Genomic DNA, 12,858 nt, shown 5'->3' with positions numbered 1-12,858 from the left:
GGCCTCTATTATGATCATGGCTCACCTCTTAGAAAAGAAAACGATCTTATCTTATTGGAGCGAGTCACGGTGCAATCATCGTTGCTTGACTAGTTAGCACTTAGCAGAACTGTGTGTAGCAAGTTGGCAGTAAAAAAAAATTATCCTCAATCTTGATCGCGTGTGTTCCTCGATCAAATGGTGGCGGACAGAATGAAATTGTACGAAGATGCATTTCTAAAGCAGAGAATCGGAGCCCTTTTAGAAAAGCCAACAATTTCCTTGCAATGGTACGTGTTCCAACATTTTCATTTAGGAAAGGTGTCACCTTTCTTGAGTAGTTAAGTGCATTCTTTTGAAACTTGGGGAACTGCCACTTGAACTAAACAAGCGTCTTATAGTAAAAAGAGAGAGAAGATGAAGATTAGTACTATTACTAGGAAAGAATGACGATGAGGGTGTAGTAGAACCATCGACGCTACCAATATACTCTCTCCGTTCCTAAATACTTGTCTTTCTAGGCATTTCAAATGAATATCACATACGGATGTATGTAGACATATTTTAGAGCGTAGATTCACTCATTTTACTCCGTATGTAGTCACTTATTGAAATGCCTAGAAAGACAAGTATTTAGGAACGGAGGGAGTATAAGTTTAGATGACTGAGTAAGACCGATTGGAGCTTAATTGCTTGCGTCCATATCATCCACCAAGTTAGCTTGCAAGAGAGCGCAAAACATACACCAGCATGACCACGCCCTCGCAATCCCCGTCCCAGCCGCTGCCAATAATCCTACTCCTCTTCCTCCTCCTTCCAGCAGCGACTCATTTGATCCTGGAGGCTGCTGCTGCTGAGCAAGATGAGCAGGAGCCAATCACACTTCCAGGTTGCCCCAATAGGTGTGGCAACATAAGCATTCCCTACCCATTCGGCATGAAGCCCGGCTGCTTCCGCGAGGGCTTCCAGGTCACCTGCAATGACTCCTTCAATCCCCATCGCGCCTACCTTGCCAACAGCGGAGTAAACCAGCATATAAACGAGGTGTACTTCAGGGTGGAGGTATGCTGTTTTAGTAGCTAAAACTACGGTATAGAAGAGTACTAGTAGTATAGTACTTATGGTTTATTATGTGGTAATTAATTAATGTTGTGTTTCGTATTGGATTGTAAATTATGCAGACAGAGTGGAGTAAAGTTTGGAATAGATCAGTGGATAAAACGGCCTTCGAGCTCATCGATATATCCGTTGCAAAGGGTGAGGCGCGCGCATACACCGCGGTTTCATCTATTTGCAGCCAAAATCAAACCGATTACCTATCCAAGAATCAACATATGGAGTTGGGCAAGAAGATGAGTCCATTCCTCCTGTCGGTGGTGCGCAATATTCTCATCGGCGTAGGCTGGAATGTTCAGACTATTGTCTATACCTACCCGTGGTCGCCGCCGGTGGATGGCAACTCACGGGAGAAATTCATTCTCTCCTGCCTTTCAGACCTCGGGGCCCGGCAGTTCCTCAAGTATGCAACCAACGGGTCGTGCAAGGGGCGGGGCTGCTGTGAAGCTGCCCTGCCGGAAGCATTTCCCATCACTGAGCTTGCACTGACGTTCAGTTTGGGCCCAACAAACACCTTGTTTGAGACCAATCCGTGCTCCTACGCTATGGTGGTGGAGAGGTCATGGTACAACTTCTCCACACCGGACATGTACGGGAACGAGGTGCTGCCCAAGAGATTCCCAAGCGGTGTCCCCTTTGTTATCGATTTTTCCATCCCCCGGATGGTTCATGTCCCACGAAAGGCCAGCAGCCACCACGGGACTATGCCTGTGTGAGCGGCAACAGCTCATGTGTCAATGCGATTAGTAGCCATGGCTATGTCTGCAAGTGTTGGGACCATTACGATGGCAACCCTTATATCGCCAATGGATGCCAAGGTGGAATTGAAGCTTTTAATTTCCACATCCAGACTCTCTTTTAATTTTACAGCACATAAGTTTATATAGGAACTCCATCTTACTTTCATACATTTATATTCCATTTTTTCAGACATCGATGAGTGCAAGCTCCGTGATTTGTATCCTTGCTCCACTGACGGGATCTGCAAAAATACCTTGGGAGGCTATGACTGTCCATGTAAGCCAGGAATGAAAGGTGACGGCGTAAAAGGAACCTGCACAGATAAATTCCCCGCAGCAGCACGTGTGATTTTGGGTAAGCACAAATTTAGGCTATGACTGTTTTTGTTGTTAGATATTCATATCTACTATTAGTACACGATCTGAATCTATCCTTTCTTCCTCTGTTTGTAGTTCGTGCATAATTGTGTTTTTATATCTACTTAATGTTCAGCATGCGTCCCCTCAAACAAATTCCTGAGTATAACTAGCAGAACAGGGTAGGTATCGTCTATCTGGTGGTGGTAGTGGGGTTTCTACTAGTGCGTCCGAAGAAGGTCCAAAAACGAATGAAACTGTTGCCGTGGCAGGAATGCAACATACTATTTATTTTCACTTTATATTTCCTTCTTATACCTGGTACTCCCTACTAAACCTGACCTAGTACTAAGATTTGACAATGTAGAACAGTGCTCAAGCTAAACAGATGGTTAACTGGTGCCGAAAATTTTGGAGGCCCAGAACTCAGTCTTAGAGTCCAAATTTGAAGGTCTCGATATACCCAGAACTAAACTCATGGTTGTTTTCTAGATCTCCACATAGGTACATACAATTTAAGTACTTCTGAGTTATACAAGCGTGGCAATGGTTTTAGTACGCGCTGCTGTGAATAGGATTGGTTTTTTATTTATGAGACAGAAGGAGTAGCGATGGGTGTTTATTGTAGCAAGGTACAATAAGTATATGACTCAGAATGGTGGACAGAGAACAACAAACTCCTAGATGTAAGCCTCGGATGTTCTCAGATTTGGGTTCTACTCAGCTATCACATACGGTTCCTCACACAAAGCCATATGTGATAGTCTTGTATTATTAGTGACCAATAAAGTCAGACAGTCCACAAAATCATCTGTGATAATGTTTTGTTTCCCACGCGGATGTCTTTGAAACGGGCTCATGCTCATGTCTGACACTAATGACAAATCAATGATATTAACAAGCGTGTGGGCAAATTCCCAACATGGAAACTCGGCACAAATCCCTATGTACCATTGGATAGCCAATATTGGGTCTTGGGGTGTAGCCACGTACCCCTGAGCAAGAAAATACATGCTATCGTGGAAAAAAGCAAAGCAAGTTAACAGAAGAGTTGTTCCCTTCTTATATTTCTTCTGCACACAGAATACTTATTAGAAATTCAGTTATATGAAATCTTTTTATTTATGTGTCCATGTAGGTGGAATAGGTGGTGTTTTTGTCATTGCCGCAATATCATTGCTTATTCTTCTTCACAAAGAGAAAAAGAAAACTAGAGAATTTTATGAGAAGAATGGTGGGCGTACATTAGAGAAGGCAAATTTCATAAAACTGTTTGAGAAGGAGAAGCTCAAGCCAATTCTGAAGAGGAGCAACTTTCTTGGAAAAGGTGGCTTCGGCGAAGTTTACAAGGGCATTCTTAATAATGAACCAGTCACAGTGAAGAAGCCGATTAGTGGTAGTGTGCTAGAGAATGAACAGTTTGCAAATGAAGTCATCATTCAATCTCAAGTCATCCACAAGAACATTGTTAGGCTCATAGGTTGTTGCCTAGAAGTTGATGCCCCGATTCTAGTCTATGAGTTTCTCTGCAATGGTAGCCTCGATGACATTCTTCATGGCAACAACAAGGTGCCCCTTAACTTAGGTCTGCGTTTAAGTATTGCTGCAGAATCAGCAGATGGTCTGGTTTATATGCACTCGAAAACCAATACCAAGATTCTACATGGCGATGTTAAACCAGCAAATATACTTTTGGATGATAAGTATGTGCCAAAGATCTCAGACTTCGGCATATCAAGGTTGATTGCAAGAGACAAACAACACACGGGATCTATCATTGGTGACATGAGTTATATGGATCCGGTATATCTACAAACAGGGCTACTAACAGAAAAAAGTGATGTCTACAGTTTTGGAGTTGTCATCTTGGAGCTTATTAGTAGGAAGAAAGCTACACATTCCGACGGTGGTAGTTTAGTAAACAATTTCCTTGAAGCTTACAAGAAAGAGAAGAAAGCAACTCCATTATTTGACGAGGAAATTGCGGTAACAGAAGATTTGGAGATTCTTGATAGTTTGGCATGTATTGCTGTGGAATGTCTTAACCTTGATGTGGATCAAAGACCATGGATGATAGACGTAGCCGAGCGTCTCCTCATAATGGATCGATCCCGCAAGTCGTAATTTGCGCTGCGTGTTGTAGTTTGAACAACATGTGTATATGTATGGGGTCGAAAAAAAGGCGACTATGAATGGGGCAACGTCTATCTTATTACTGTTGTCAACAAAATCATTGAAGTAGAACCAAGGGAGGTCTCCCTGGGTTGCAAGAAAATTTGTAATGTATCTCTTTGTGTAACAGCGTGTTTTTACCAAATGTATCAGATCGTTAATTTAATTGGACGTATTTCTAAGGAATCATCATCATTTATTATCAGCAACTGAAACTGATTGCACCCCGTACATCGACTGCATTCTAACATCATGGTATAGATATTCTTGAGTGAAAGTACCAAATCTGTTGACTTCCTGGAACACTTAGTTGCACTTACTCCTTTGGTTTCTCCCGGTTGGTGTCACGCTGCCCAAGACTTCACTGCTGCATCATTCTCCGTCTGCTTGCTTCTCATGGATCAATAGCCATTTCCAACTTCAGTTTGGGCAATGATAATGTCGATTTTTTTTCGCTAGATCCAATACGAAACTCCCTATCATCCGTCCTCGAAAGCAACATTGGTCTATTGCGACAATACTCGTGCCATGTACTTGTCCACAAACCGCAATATCAACGTACTAAGCACCTTGAAATTGGTCTTCACTGTTTCACGGATGGGCTGCTCTAGGTGAAGCTCGAATACTTCATGCGCCATGCGCTTCCCAATTTGCGGATATCTTCACGAAGGGGCTGCCATCTGTGGTCTTTCAAGACTTCAAATCCAGCCTCAACAACCTGCCAGGTAATGTTCTGGCTGAAAGGGGTGTTAAGACCTTAGTTTGTGATTAGGCTTCGTTTGTTCAAGAGTTAATGTGCTTGTAGCAGATTAAACAATGATGGATGCATTTGCTTGCAACTGCATTTTGTCTGTCCGGATGATATTTATGACTCGTCTAAGATAATTGAAGGAGCTATATTATTTTCTGTTACGAACTGATCTTTCTAACAACGTTTTGAAAATAAACAGTCGTTGTACTATTTGGTCATGCCAGCTCGATCCACGAAAATATTTTGGTTGATTTTCTTCAGAATACAAGGCCATAGTTTTGAGTAAACTCATGTAGAACAGAGTTGTCTATATTATTCAGAGCTCTCCTAGTTTTCTACGGAGTGATACTCCATGTCTTGACCCGCCACTGCACTGGGCGGTTTCTGAACTGCGTCCTGCACAACACACGGAGTAGATAGATAGTGGTCACGTCACGGAGTAGTAAAGAAAAGAGCATTGCTATACTGCCGACGCTTTTGACACGATACTAAGCCGACGTTTACATCAGGCCATTTGTAAAGTTGATGCTAGGCTATCTCACGGTGTGGCCGTGCTTGAGGCCACTGGCACAGCAGCTCGCACGGCTCCCAATGCCCACTATCTCCCTGCTTGCTGTCACTACCCAGTCTAGTGATGGTTAAAGAAAGAGAGAGGAGATCTACTATCCTTTTTTGCTGCCACGCTCAGTCGAGCGATGGTTAAAGAAAGTGAGAGAAGATGAAAGGTAGTACTGGAGTACGTAGCAAGGAATGAGATGGGTATAGCAGAATCGTCTACGCTACAAATAAGTAAGTGATGCATGATTAAAGACGGAGAGGGAGATGAAAGATGGGTGTACCAATAAGTTTAGCTAACAATGTGTACACCACTCAGTATGCCCGGACAGTGTAATAAACGATGTTTGGGGACCTTGTACTAGGTGACGTAGTAAGTTTTTTCTCGTGTGTTAAATGTGATGTAATAAGTTAGGTTGTATGCATCTTATGATATAGAGACCGTGTTAGTAAAATCTTCCATTATCTAAAAGAAAGACCAAAGCATCTGCAAATTATGTTAACTGCATTGTATGAAAACCAAATCATGGAGGACAGACCCAACATTATTTCCTGTTCATCATTCACGCCGAGCCATGTTGGAAAACTTGTAATCCTGCGCACCTCTTGTCACGTAGTTTTTGCTTTCTGCAAATAAACCTGACCATGCAGCGTGAGCGTGTTCACGTCCTGGTCAGAGTAGTAGCTAGGTAGGTTTGCATGTTGCTACATCTAGCTCGTGGGATGGCACGAGCAACGGCTGTAACGACGGAGCCTTGTGCGTGGTCAAGGGACGTGGGATGGCACGTCCGCATAGCTTGGTCATGGCGCAAGATTAGGATCAATCTGTTAGTCTGTTAAACTGTTAATAAAAGGAGAAAACCAGAAAAGCTGCATAAGTTGCACGCAGCGCAAAACTCTCTCTCTCTCTCGTGTGTGTGTGAGTTCATCGTCTGAATTCTTCCCTGGTTCAGCTACAACAAGTGGCATCAGAGCCTCCGATCAATGGCTGAGAACCATGGTCGGTGGATGAGGTTCGCAGGCGCCGGCAGGGACGCCGGTGGTGGATCAGCGCGCCCGCACGCAGAGCCGTGCGGGCGGAGCCCCGTGCGTCATGGAGGACGCGCTGTGGTCGTTCGTGTTAGAGTAGTCATTATGGTATACGACTTCTAGTCCAAGTCAGTTTTGTACCCTCTTATATACTCTTGTATGCCGCACCAAATCATCAATAAGCAACAGTTTTATTCAGCTTTCATGGTATCAGATACCGGTCCCAGGGTTTAGGGTATGGCTCCGCCAACGCCACCGCCGCCGCCGCCGCCCGGCTACTTCGAGCGCCGGGCCGCACTCATCGCCAAGGCTGCCAACGCCGCGGCCGCTTCTCTCTCGGCCCTCACCATAGCTCCACAAAACTACCCTGCACCGATCCTCGCCGCACCAATATCTCTTGCTGACACAATCTCCGACGTCAGCCCCTACATCCCCATAGTTCTTGATCTCGCCGCCCACAACTACTACCATTGGAGACATCTCTTCGATCTCCACCTCGGCCGCTGCAACCTGCGCTCGCATGTCGCCGCCAACTGTCTTCCCCGCCCCGACGATCTGCAATGGTTGAAAGACGATCTCGCGATCGTCTAGTGGTTCTACACCCGCATCACCACCGAGATCTTCAAGATGCTCGATCACGACGGCGCCACCGCTGCCAACATCTGGCACTCCCTCCGTCAGCTCTTCCAAAGCAACACCGACGCTCGGAAAAACGCTCTCCACACCGAGCTTCGCAATATGGTGCAAGGAGACGCCCCGGTGAACCTGTTCTGCCAGCGCGTTAAGACCATTGGTGATGAGCTCCGCGAACTCGGCGATACAGTTAGCGACTCACAGCTAATCAATATCGTCGGCGGCGGCCTCAGCGAAGACTTTGACAAGCAAGCCTCGTTCATACTGATGATACGGCCCCCTCCTACCTTCGCTGAAGTTCGTTCCTTGCTACAACTCGCGGCGGAAACACAAGCTCGCAAGGACTCTCGCCCCAAGGTCTTTCATGCTGCGGCTCGTCCTCCTCTGTCGTCTACACCAGCGCCGCCTTCCAGGCTGGCTCCTGCCACCGGGCCGTCCGCATCATCATCTGTTGAACCGCCCCTAGGCTGGCGTCCTAGTCCGAACTACCGCGGCAAAAACCCTATCTACAGGCCGCCGTCGACTCGTTCGGTTCCGCCTACGACATCCCCAGCACTGAGTCCTGCACCACCCACCAGTGCTCCATCTGTGGTTGCATGGCGGCCTCCTCATGATCCTTGGACGGGGCTTGTTCAAGCATGGCCCATGCCCTGGTCCGCTCCGTCCACCCTCGGTGCTCCGCCGGCATACTCAGGTGCCTGGCATCCCGGCCTTTGGCCGCCTACTGGTGCTCCCGGGGTTCTCAACCCCCGACAGCCGGCCAATGCCTATCACGCCGCCCCGACGTATGCTCCTTATGGTCATTACAGCACCGACGGCGGCGCCTACTACACACCTCAGCCGGTCCTGCTCCCGACGCCACCCCCACCACAGCCGGCCAATGCCTACTACACTCCCCGGCCGGCCCTACTGCCTTCACCACCGTATCCGCCGGCACCGCTTCCGACGCCACCCTCACCTGCGACGCCGAGCTGGGATCAAGCTGCCTTTCTCCAGGCCATGAATAACTTTGCTGCACAAGGAAACTCAGGTACGGATTGGATCTTTGATTCAGGGGCCTCTAGTCATATGTCTGCATCTAGTAATTGGTTATCTTCTTGTACTAAATCTCCTTTCCCTTCCATTATCCTTGGAGATGGATCATCTATTCCTGTATATTGTGTTGGTCAGGCTCAAGTTCCCTCTTCCACCAAACCTCTTTTACTTCGCGATGTTCTAGTTGCACCCGCCCTCATTAAAAATCTTATCTCTGTTCGCCAATTTACTTGCGACAATCTAGTTTCGGCTGAATTTGACCCTTTTGGTTTATCCGTGAAGGATTACTTGACCAAGGCCGAGATCGCTCGCTTCAATAGCTCCGGTGATCTTTATTCTCTTAATGGAGTTCCTGCCGCCACCCCTCCAACATCCATGCTGGCCTCCGTCGATCTCTGGCATCGTCGCTTGGGCCATCCCAACCCCGCCGTCTTTGCTTCTATGCTTAGTGAATTTACCATACCATGTCATAGGGACTCTCATAATTCTGTGTTTTGCGAGTCTTGTCAATTAGGCAAACATGTGTGTCGTCCCTTTAGTTCCTCTAGTTCTTGTAGCACTTATCCCTTTGAATTAATACATTGTGATTTATGGACCTCTCCCATTGCAAGTATTTCGGTTTTAAATACTACCTTGTTATCCTAGATGATTTCACCCACTTTGTCTGGACTTTTCCTCTACGCAACAAATCCGAGGTCCATTCTCTTTTCCTTAATTTTCAACGCTATGTGTCTGTTCACTTCTTCCTCCCAATTCGCTTTATCCAATGTGACAATGGTCGCGAGTTTGATAACATTAAAAATCGTACTTTTTTCTTACAACATGGCATCCTGCTTAGGTTCTCATGTCCCTACACCTCCCCTCAAAATGGTAAAGCAGAACGTTCTCTTCGCACCCTCTATGATATAGTTCGCACTCTCCTCATTCAATCATCTATGCCTCCCAAGTTTTGGGCTGAAGCCCTACACATGGCCACCTTCCTTCTAAATATTCGACCTTCTAAAACTAAACCCAACACTACTCCCTATTGTTCCCTCTTTCTTTCCCACCCCGACTACTCCGCAGTTCGTGTTTTCGGCTGTCTCTGTTTTCCCAATGCCTACGCCACTTCTGCAAATAAATTGTCACCACGCTCTATCCCATGTGCTTTTCTCGGCTTCTCTGACGAGCACAAAGGCTATCGCTGCCTCGACCTTCACACCGGACACGTTCATGTCTCTCGTCATGTCACGTGTGCTGAGCATATTTTTCCTTTCTCACAACGCACTACTACACCATCCAACACCCCTAGCTCCGCAAACACCCCCTCTCCCCGTCCTTTCCAACTATATACTCCCCTACCTGCCGAACACAACTTATCACCACCACCATTAACACCCACCATAGCCAATCCCAACCATACACTCACCCCACCCGAGACGTCTCCAACTCCCCCGACCCCTGCTTCCTCCCCAACACCCCCGGCCCCTACTCCCACTCCACCACCCAGCCCTGCTCCCACTCCACCACCCAGCCCTACTCCTTCGTCCGACTCTTCCGCTGCGCCGGACTCACCAGTACCCACCTTACCCCCTCGTGCTATTCCTACAGCAGCCCCGATTAATGATCATCGCATGCGTACTAGGGCCAAATCAGGATTTCATCAACCCCAAGACCGCCTAAATCTTCATACCTCCGTATCTCTCACTTCTCTTCCAAAGAATTACAAAACTGCTCTACTTGATCCCAATTGGGCCGCTGCCATGCAAGAAGAATATAATGCTTTACTTCAAAACAACGCCTGGCAACTTGTTCCTCGTCCTCCCAATACAAATATTGTTTCTGGCAAATGGATTTTTCGCCAAAAGTTCCACTCCGATGGGAGCCTCTCACGATATAAAGCCAGGTGGGTTTGTCGTGGCTTTTCTCAGCAACAAGGAATTGATTAACCTTCTCTCCTGTTGTTAAACCTAGCACCATTCGCACCGTTCTTAGTGTTGCTGTCTCCTCTTCATGGCCCATTCACCAACTTGATGTTAAAAATGCTTTCCTCCATGGTTCCCTTCAAGAAACTGTCTACTGCCAGCAACCTCTGGGTTTTGAAAATCCATCCTTTCCAACTCATGTATGTCTTCTTCAGAAATCTCTCTATGGTCTTAAGCAGGCCCCACGAGCTTGGTTTCAATGCTTCTCCTCCTTCATTCAAACAATAGGCCTCACTCCATCTCTCTCCGACACCTCTCTTTTTGTGTATCATCAAACTTCTGACACTGCCTATTTACTTCTCTATGTAGATGATATCATTCTTACCGCCTCCTCTTAAAAGTTCTTAGATCATATTGTCTCTCTTCTTAGATCTGAATTTTCTATGACTGACCTAGGACTCCTTCATCATTTCTTAGGCATTGCTGTTGTTCGAGATTCCTCCAGCCTTTTTCTTTCCCAATGCCAGTATATTCTTGATCTTCTTAATCGTGCTGGTATGCTTGACTGTCAATCATCTCGCACTCCTGTCGATACTAGTTTTAAACTTTCGGCTACCGGTGAACCCTTTTCCGATCCTACTCTCTATCGTAGCCTAACAGGTGCTCTCCAATATCTCACCATTACTCGTCCTGAAATCTCTTTTGCTGTTCAACAAGCATGTCTCTATATGCATGATCCCCGGGTTCCTCACTATAATCATGTTAAACGCATTCTTCGGTATTTAAAAGGAACTCTCAATCATGGTCTCCACCTCAATAATTCTTCTCCAAACTCGCTTACCGCATACTCTGATGCAGACTGGGCTGGTTGTCCTGACACTCAAAGGTCCACTTCCGGTTTTTGTGTTTTTCTTGGTAACAATTTGATTTCTTGGTCTTCGAAAAGACAGGTTACAGTCTCACGTTCGTCGGCCGAGGCTGAGTATCGCGCTGTGGCACATGCCGTTGCAGATACCATCTGGATTCGGCAGTTACTCTCCGAGCTACACAGGCCTATTGAGCAGGCCACTATTGTCTACTGTGACAACATATCAGCAGTCTACATGACCAGCAATCCAGTTCAACACCGACGCACAAAGCATATTGAGATTGATATTCATTTTGTTCGTGAAAAGGTTGCTCTTGGTCAGGTTCGGGTGCTTCATGTAACCTCTACGACTCAGTTTGCTGACATTTTCACCAAGGCACTGCCTACTAAGCCGTTTCAAGATATCTGTTTCAGTCTCAACGTCGTCGAGCCTGCCGTTGATACTGCGGGGGGATGTTAGAGTAGTCATTATGGTATACGACTTCTAGTCCAAGTCAGTTTTGTACCCCTACCCCAAGTCGGTTTGTACCCTCTTATATACTCTTGTATGCCGCACCAAATCATCAATAAGCAACAGTTTTATTCAGCTTTCAGTTCGGGAGAGCACCAGGGAGGTCGGCGGCGGCGACGTCGTCTGGCCCATGCTGACGCGGACCAACTATGCCCAGTGGTCCGTGGTCACACTAGTAGAAAAGGGGGCTTTTGTCCCAGTTGGTAAGGGCCTTTAGTCCCGGTTTTTGAACCGGGACTAAAGGGTCGTTACTAATGCCTCCCCCCTTTAGTCCCGGTTCTTACACGAACCGGGACTAAAGGCCGTCTACGTGGACGCAGCCTGGAGCTCCACCTTTAGTCCCGGTTGGTGTTACCAACCGGGACTAAAGGAAATTTTATGATATTTTTTTCTGAAAATTGTTTTTGCGAATTTTTTTTATTTTTTTTTATTTTCATATTTCTGAATTATTTTAACCTCTAATCTCTAATCACCACCCCTCATCACTGCTCAATTTATCCTCTAATCTCTAATCACCCCTCATCATTCCAAATCATCTAACTTCCCGGACGGTCACCCATCCTCTCACTACTCCAGCCTGAGCACGCTTAACTTTCGGGTTCTATTCTCCCTTGTTTCCAATAGTAAGATGTCAATTCTATTAACCCTTAGGAATTTAGCTTCAGCATGAAGTGACACATTTCACTGTTTGAGTTTGAAACTATTGTTTTAAAAAACAATAATTATTTAGTAACACTAATATTTCTGGAATAATTAGTTTGACCATTGTTTGACCACTGTTTGACCACAGTTTGACCAGATTTGACCAAAATTCAAAAAAACTGAAATAATTATTTAGTAACACTAATATTCTAGAATAATTAGTTTGACCATTGTTTGACCACAGTTTGACCACAATTTGAATTTTTTTGAATTTTTTTGCCTCTCCAGATCTTAAAAGCCCGGTAACTTTTTTTCTGTTAGGTTTTTGAGGATTTTGAAAATGTTTAACGGGGTTCCCCCAGTTCAATTCGGATGTAACTTTTCCAGTAGATGATTTTTCATATAAAAAACTTTTCATCCGAGTTCGTATGCAAAAGTTATGCCCATTTTAAGAAATTCCAGAGAGATTTTGCAAATAAAGTCGAAATTCATATTTGTTAATTTTCCCAACAACTAGACCACATATCACATGGGAAACTTATTTTATTTTATTTTTTTGACATTTC

General features: G+C 45.7%; 1 pseudogene; it reads left to right on the top strand.

The window, feature by feature from the left end:
* Positions 1-628: 628 nt before the first annotated feature.
* On the top strand, positions 629-4,465 carry LOC123146313 (wall-associated receptor kinase 2-like; annotated as a pseudogene).
* Positions 4,466-12,858: the final 8,393 nt, after the last annotated feature.

This window comes from Triticum aestivum, chromosome 6D, assembly GCF_018294505.1.
Source record: "Triticum aestivum cultivar Chinese Spring chromosome 6D, IWGSC CS RefSeq v2.1, whole genome shotgun sequence".
NCBI classification, from domain to species: Eukaryota; Viridiplantae; Streptophyta; class Magnoliopsida; order Poales; family Poaceae; genus Triticum; species Triticum aestivum.
Note: the sequence above shows the minus strand (reverse complement) of the source record. Positions and strands in the feature narration are given on the sequence as shown.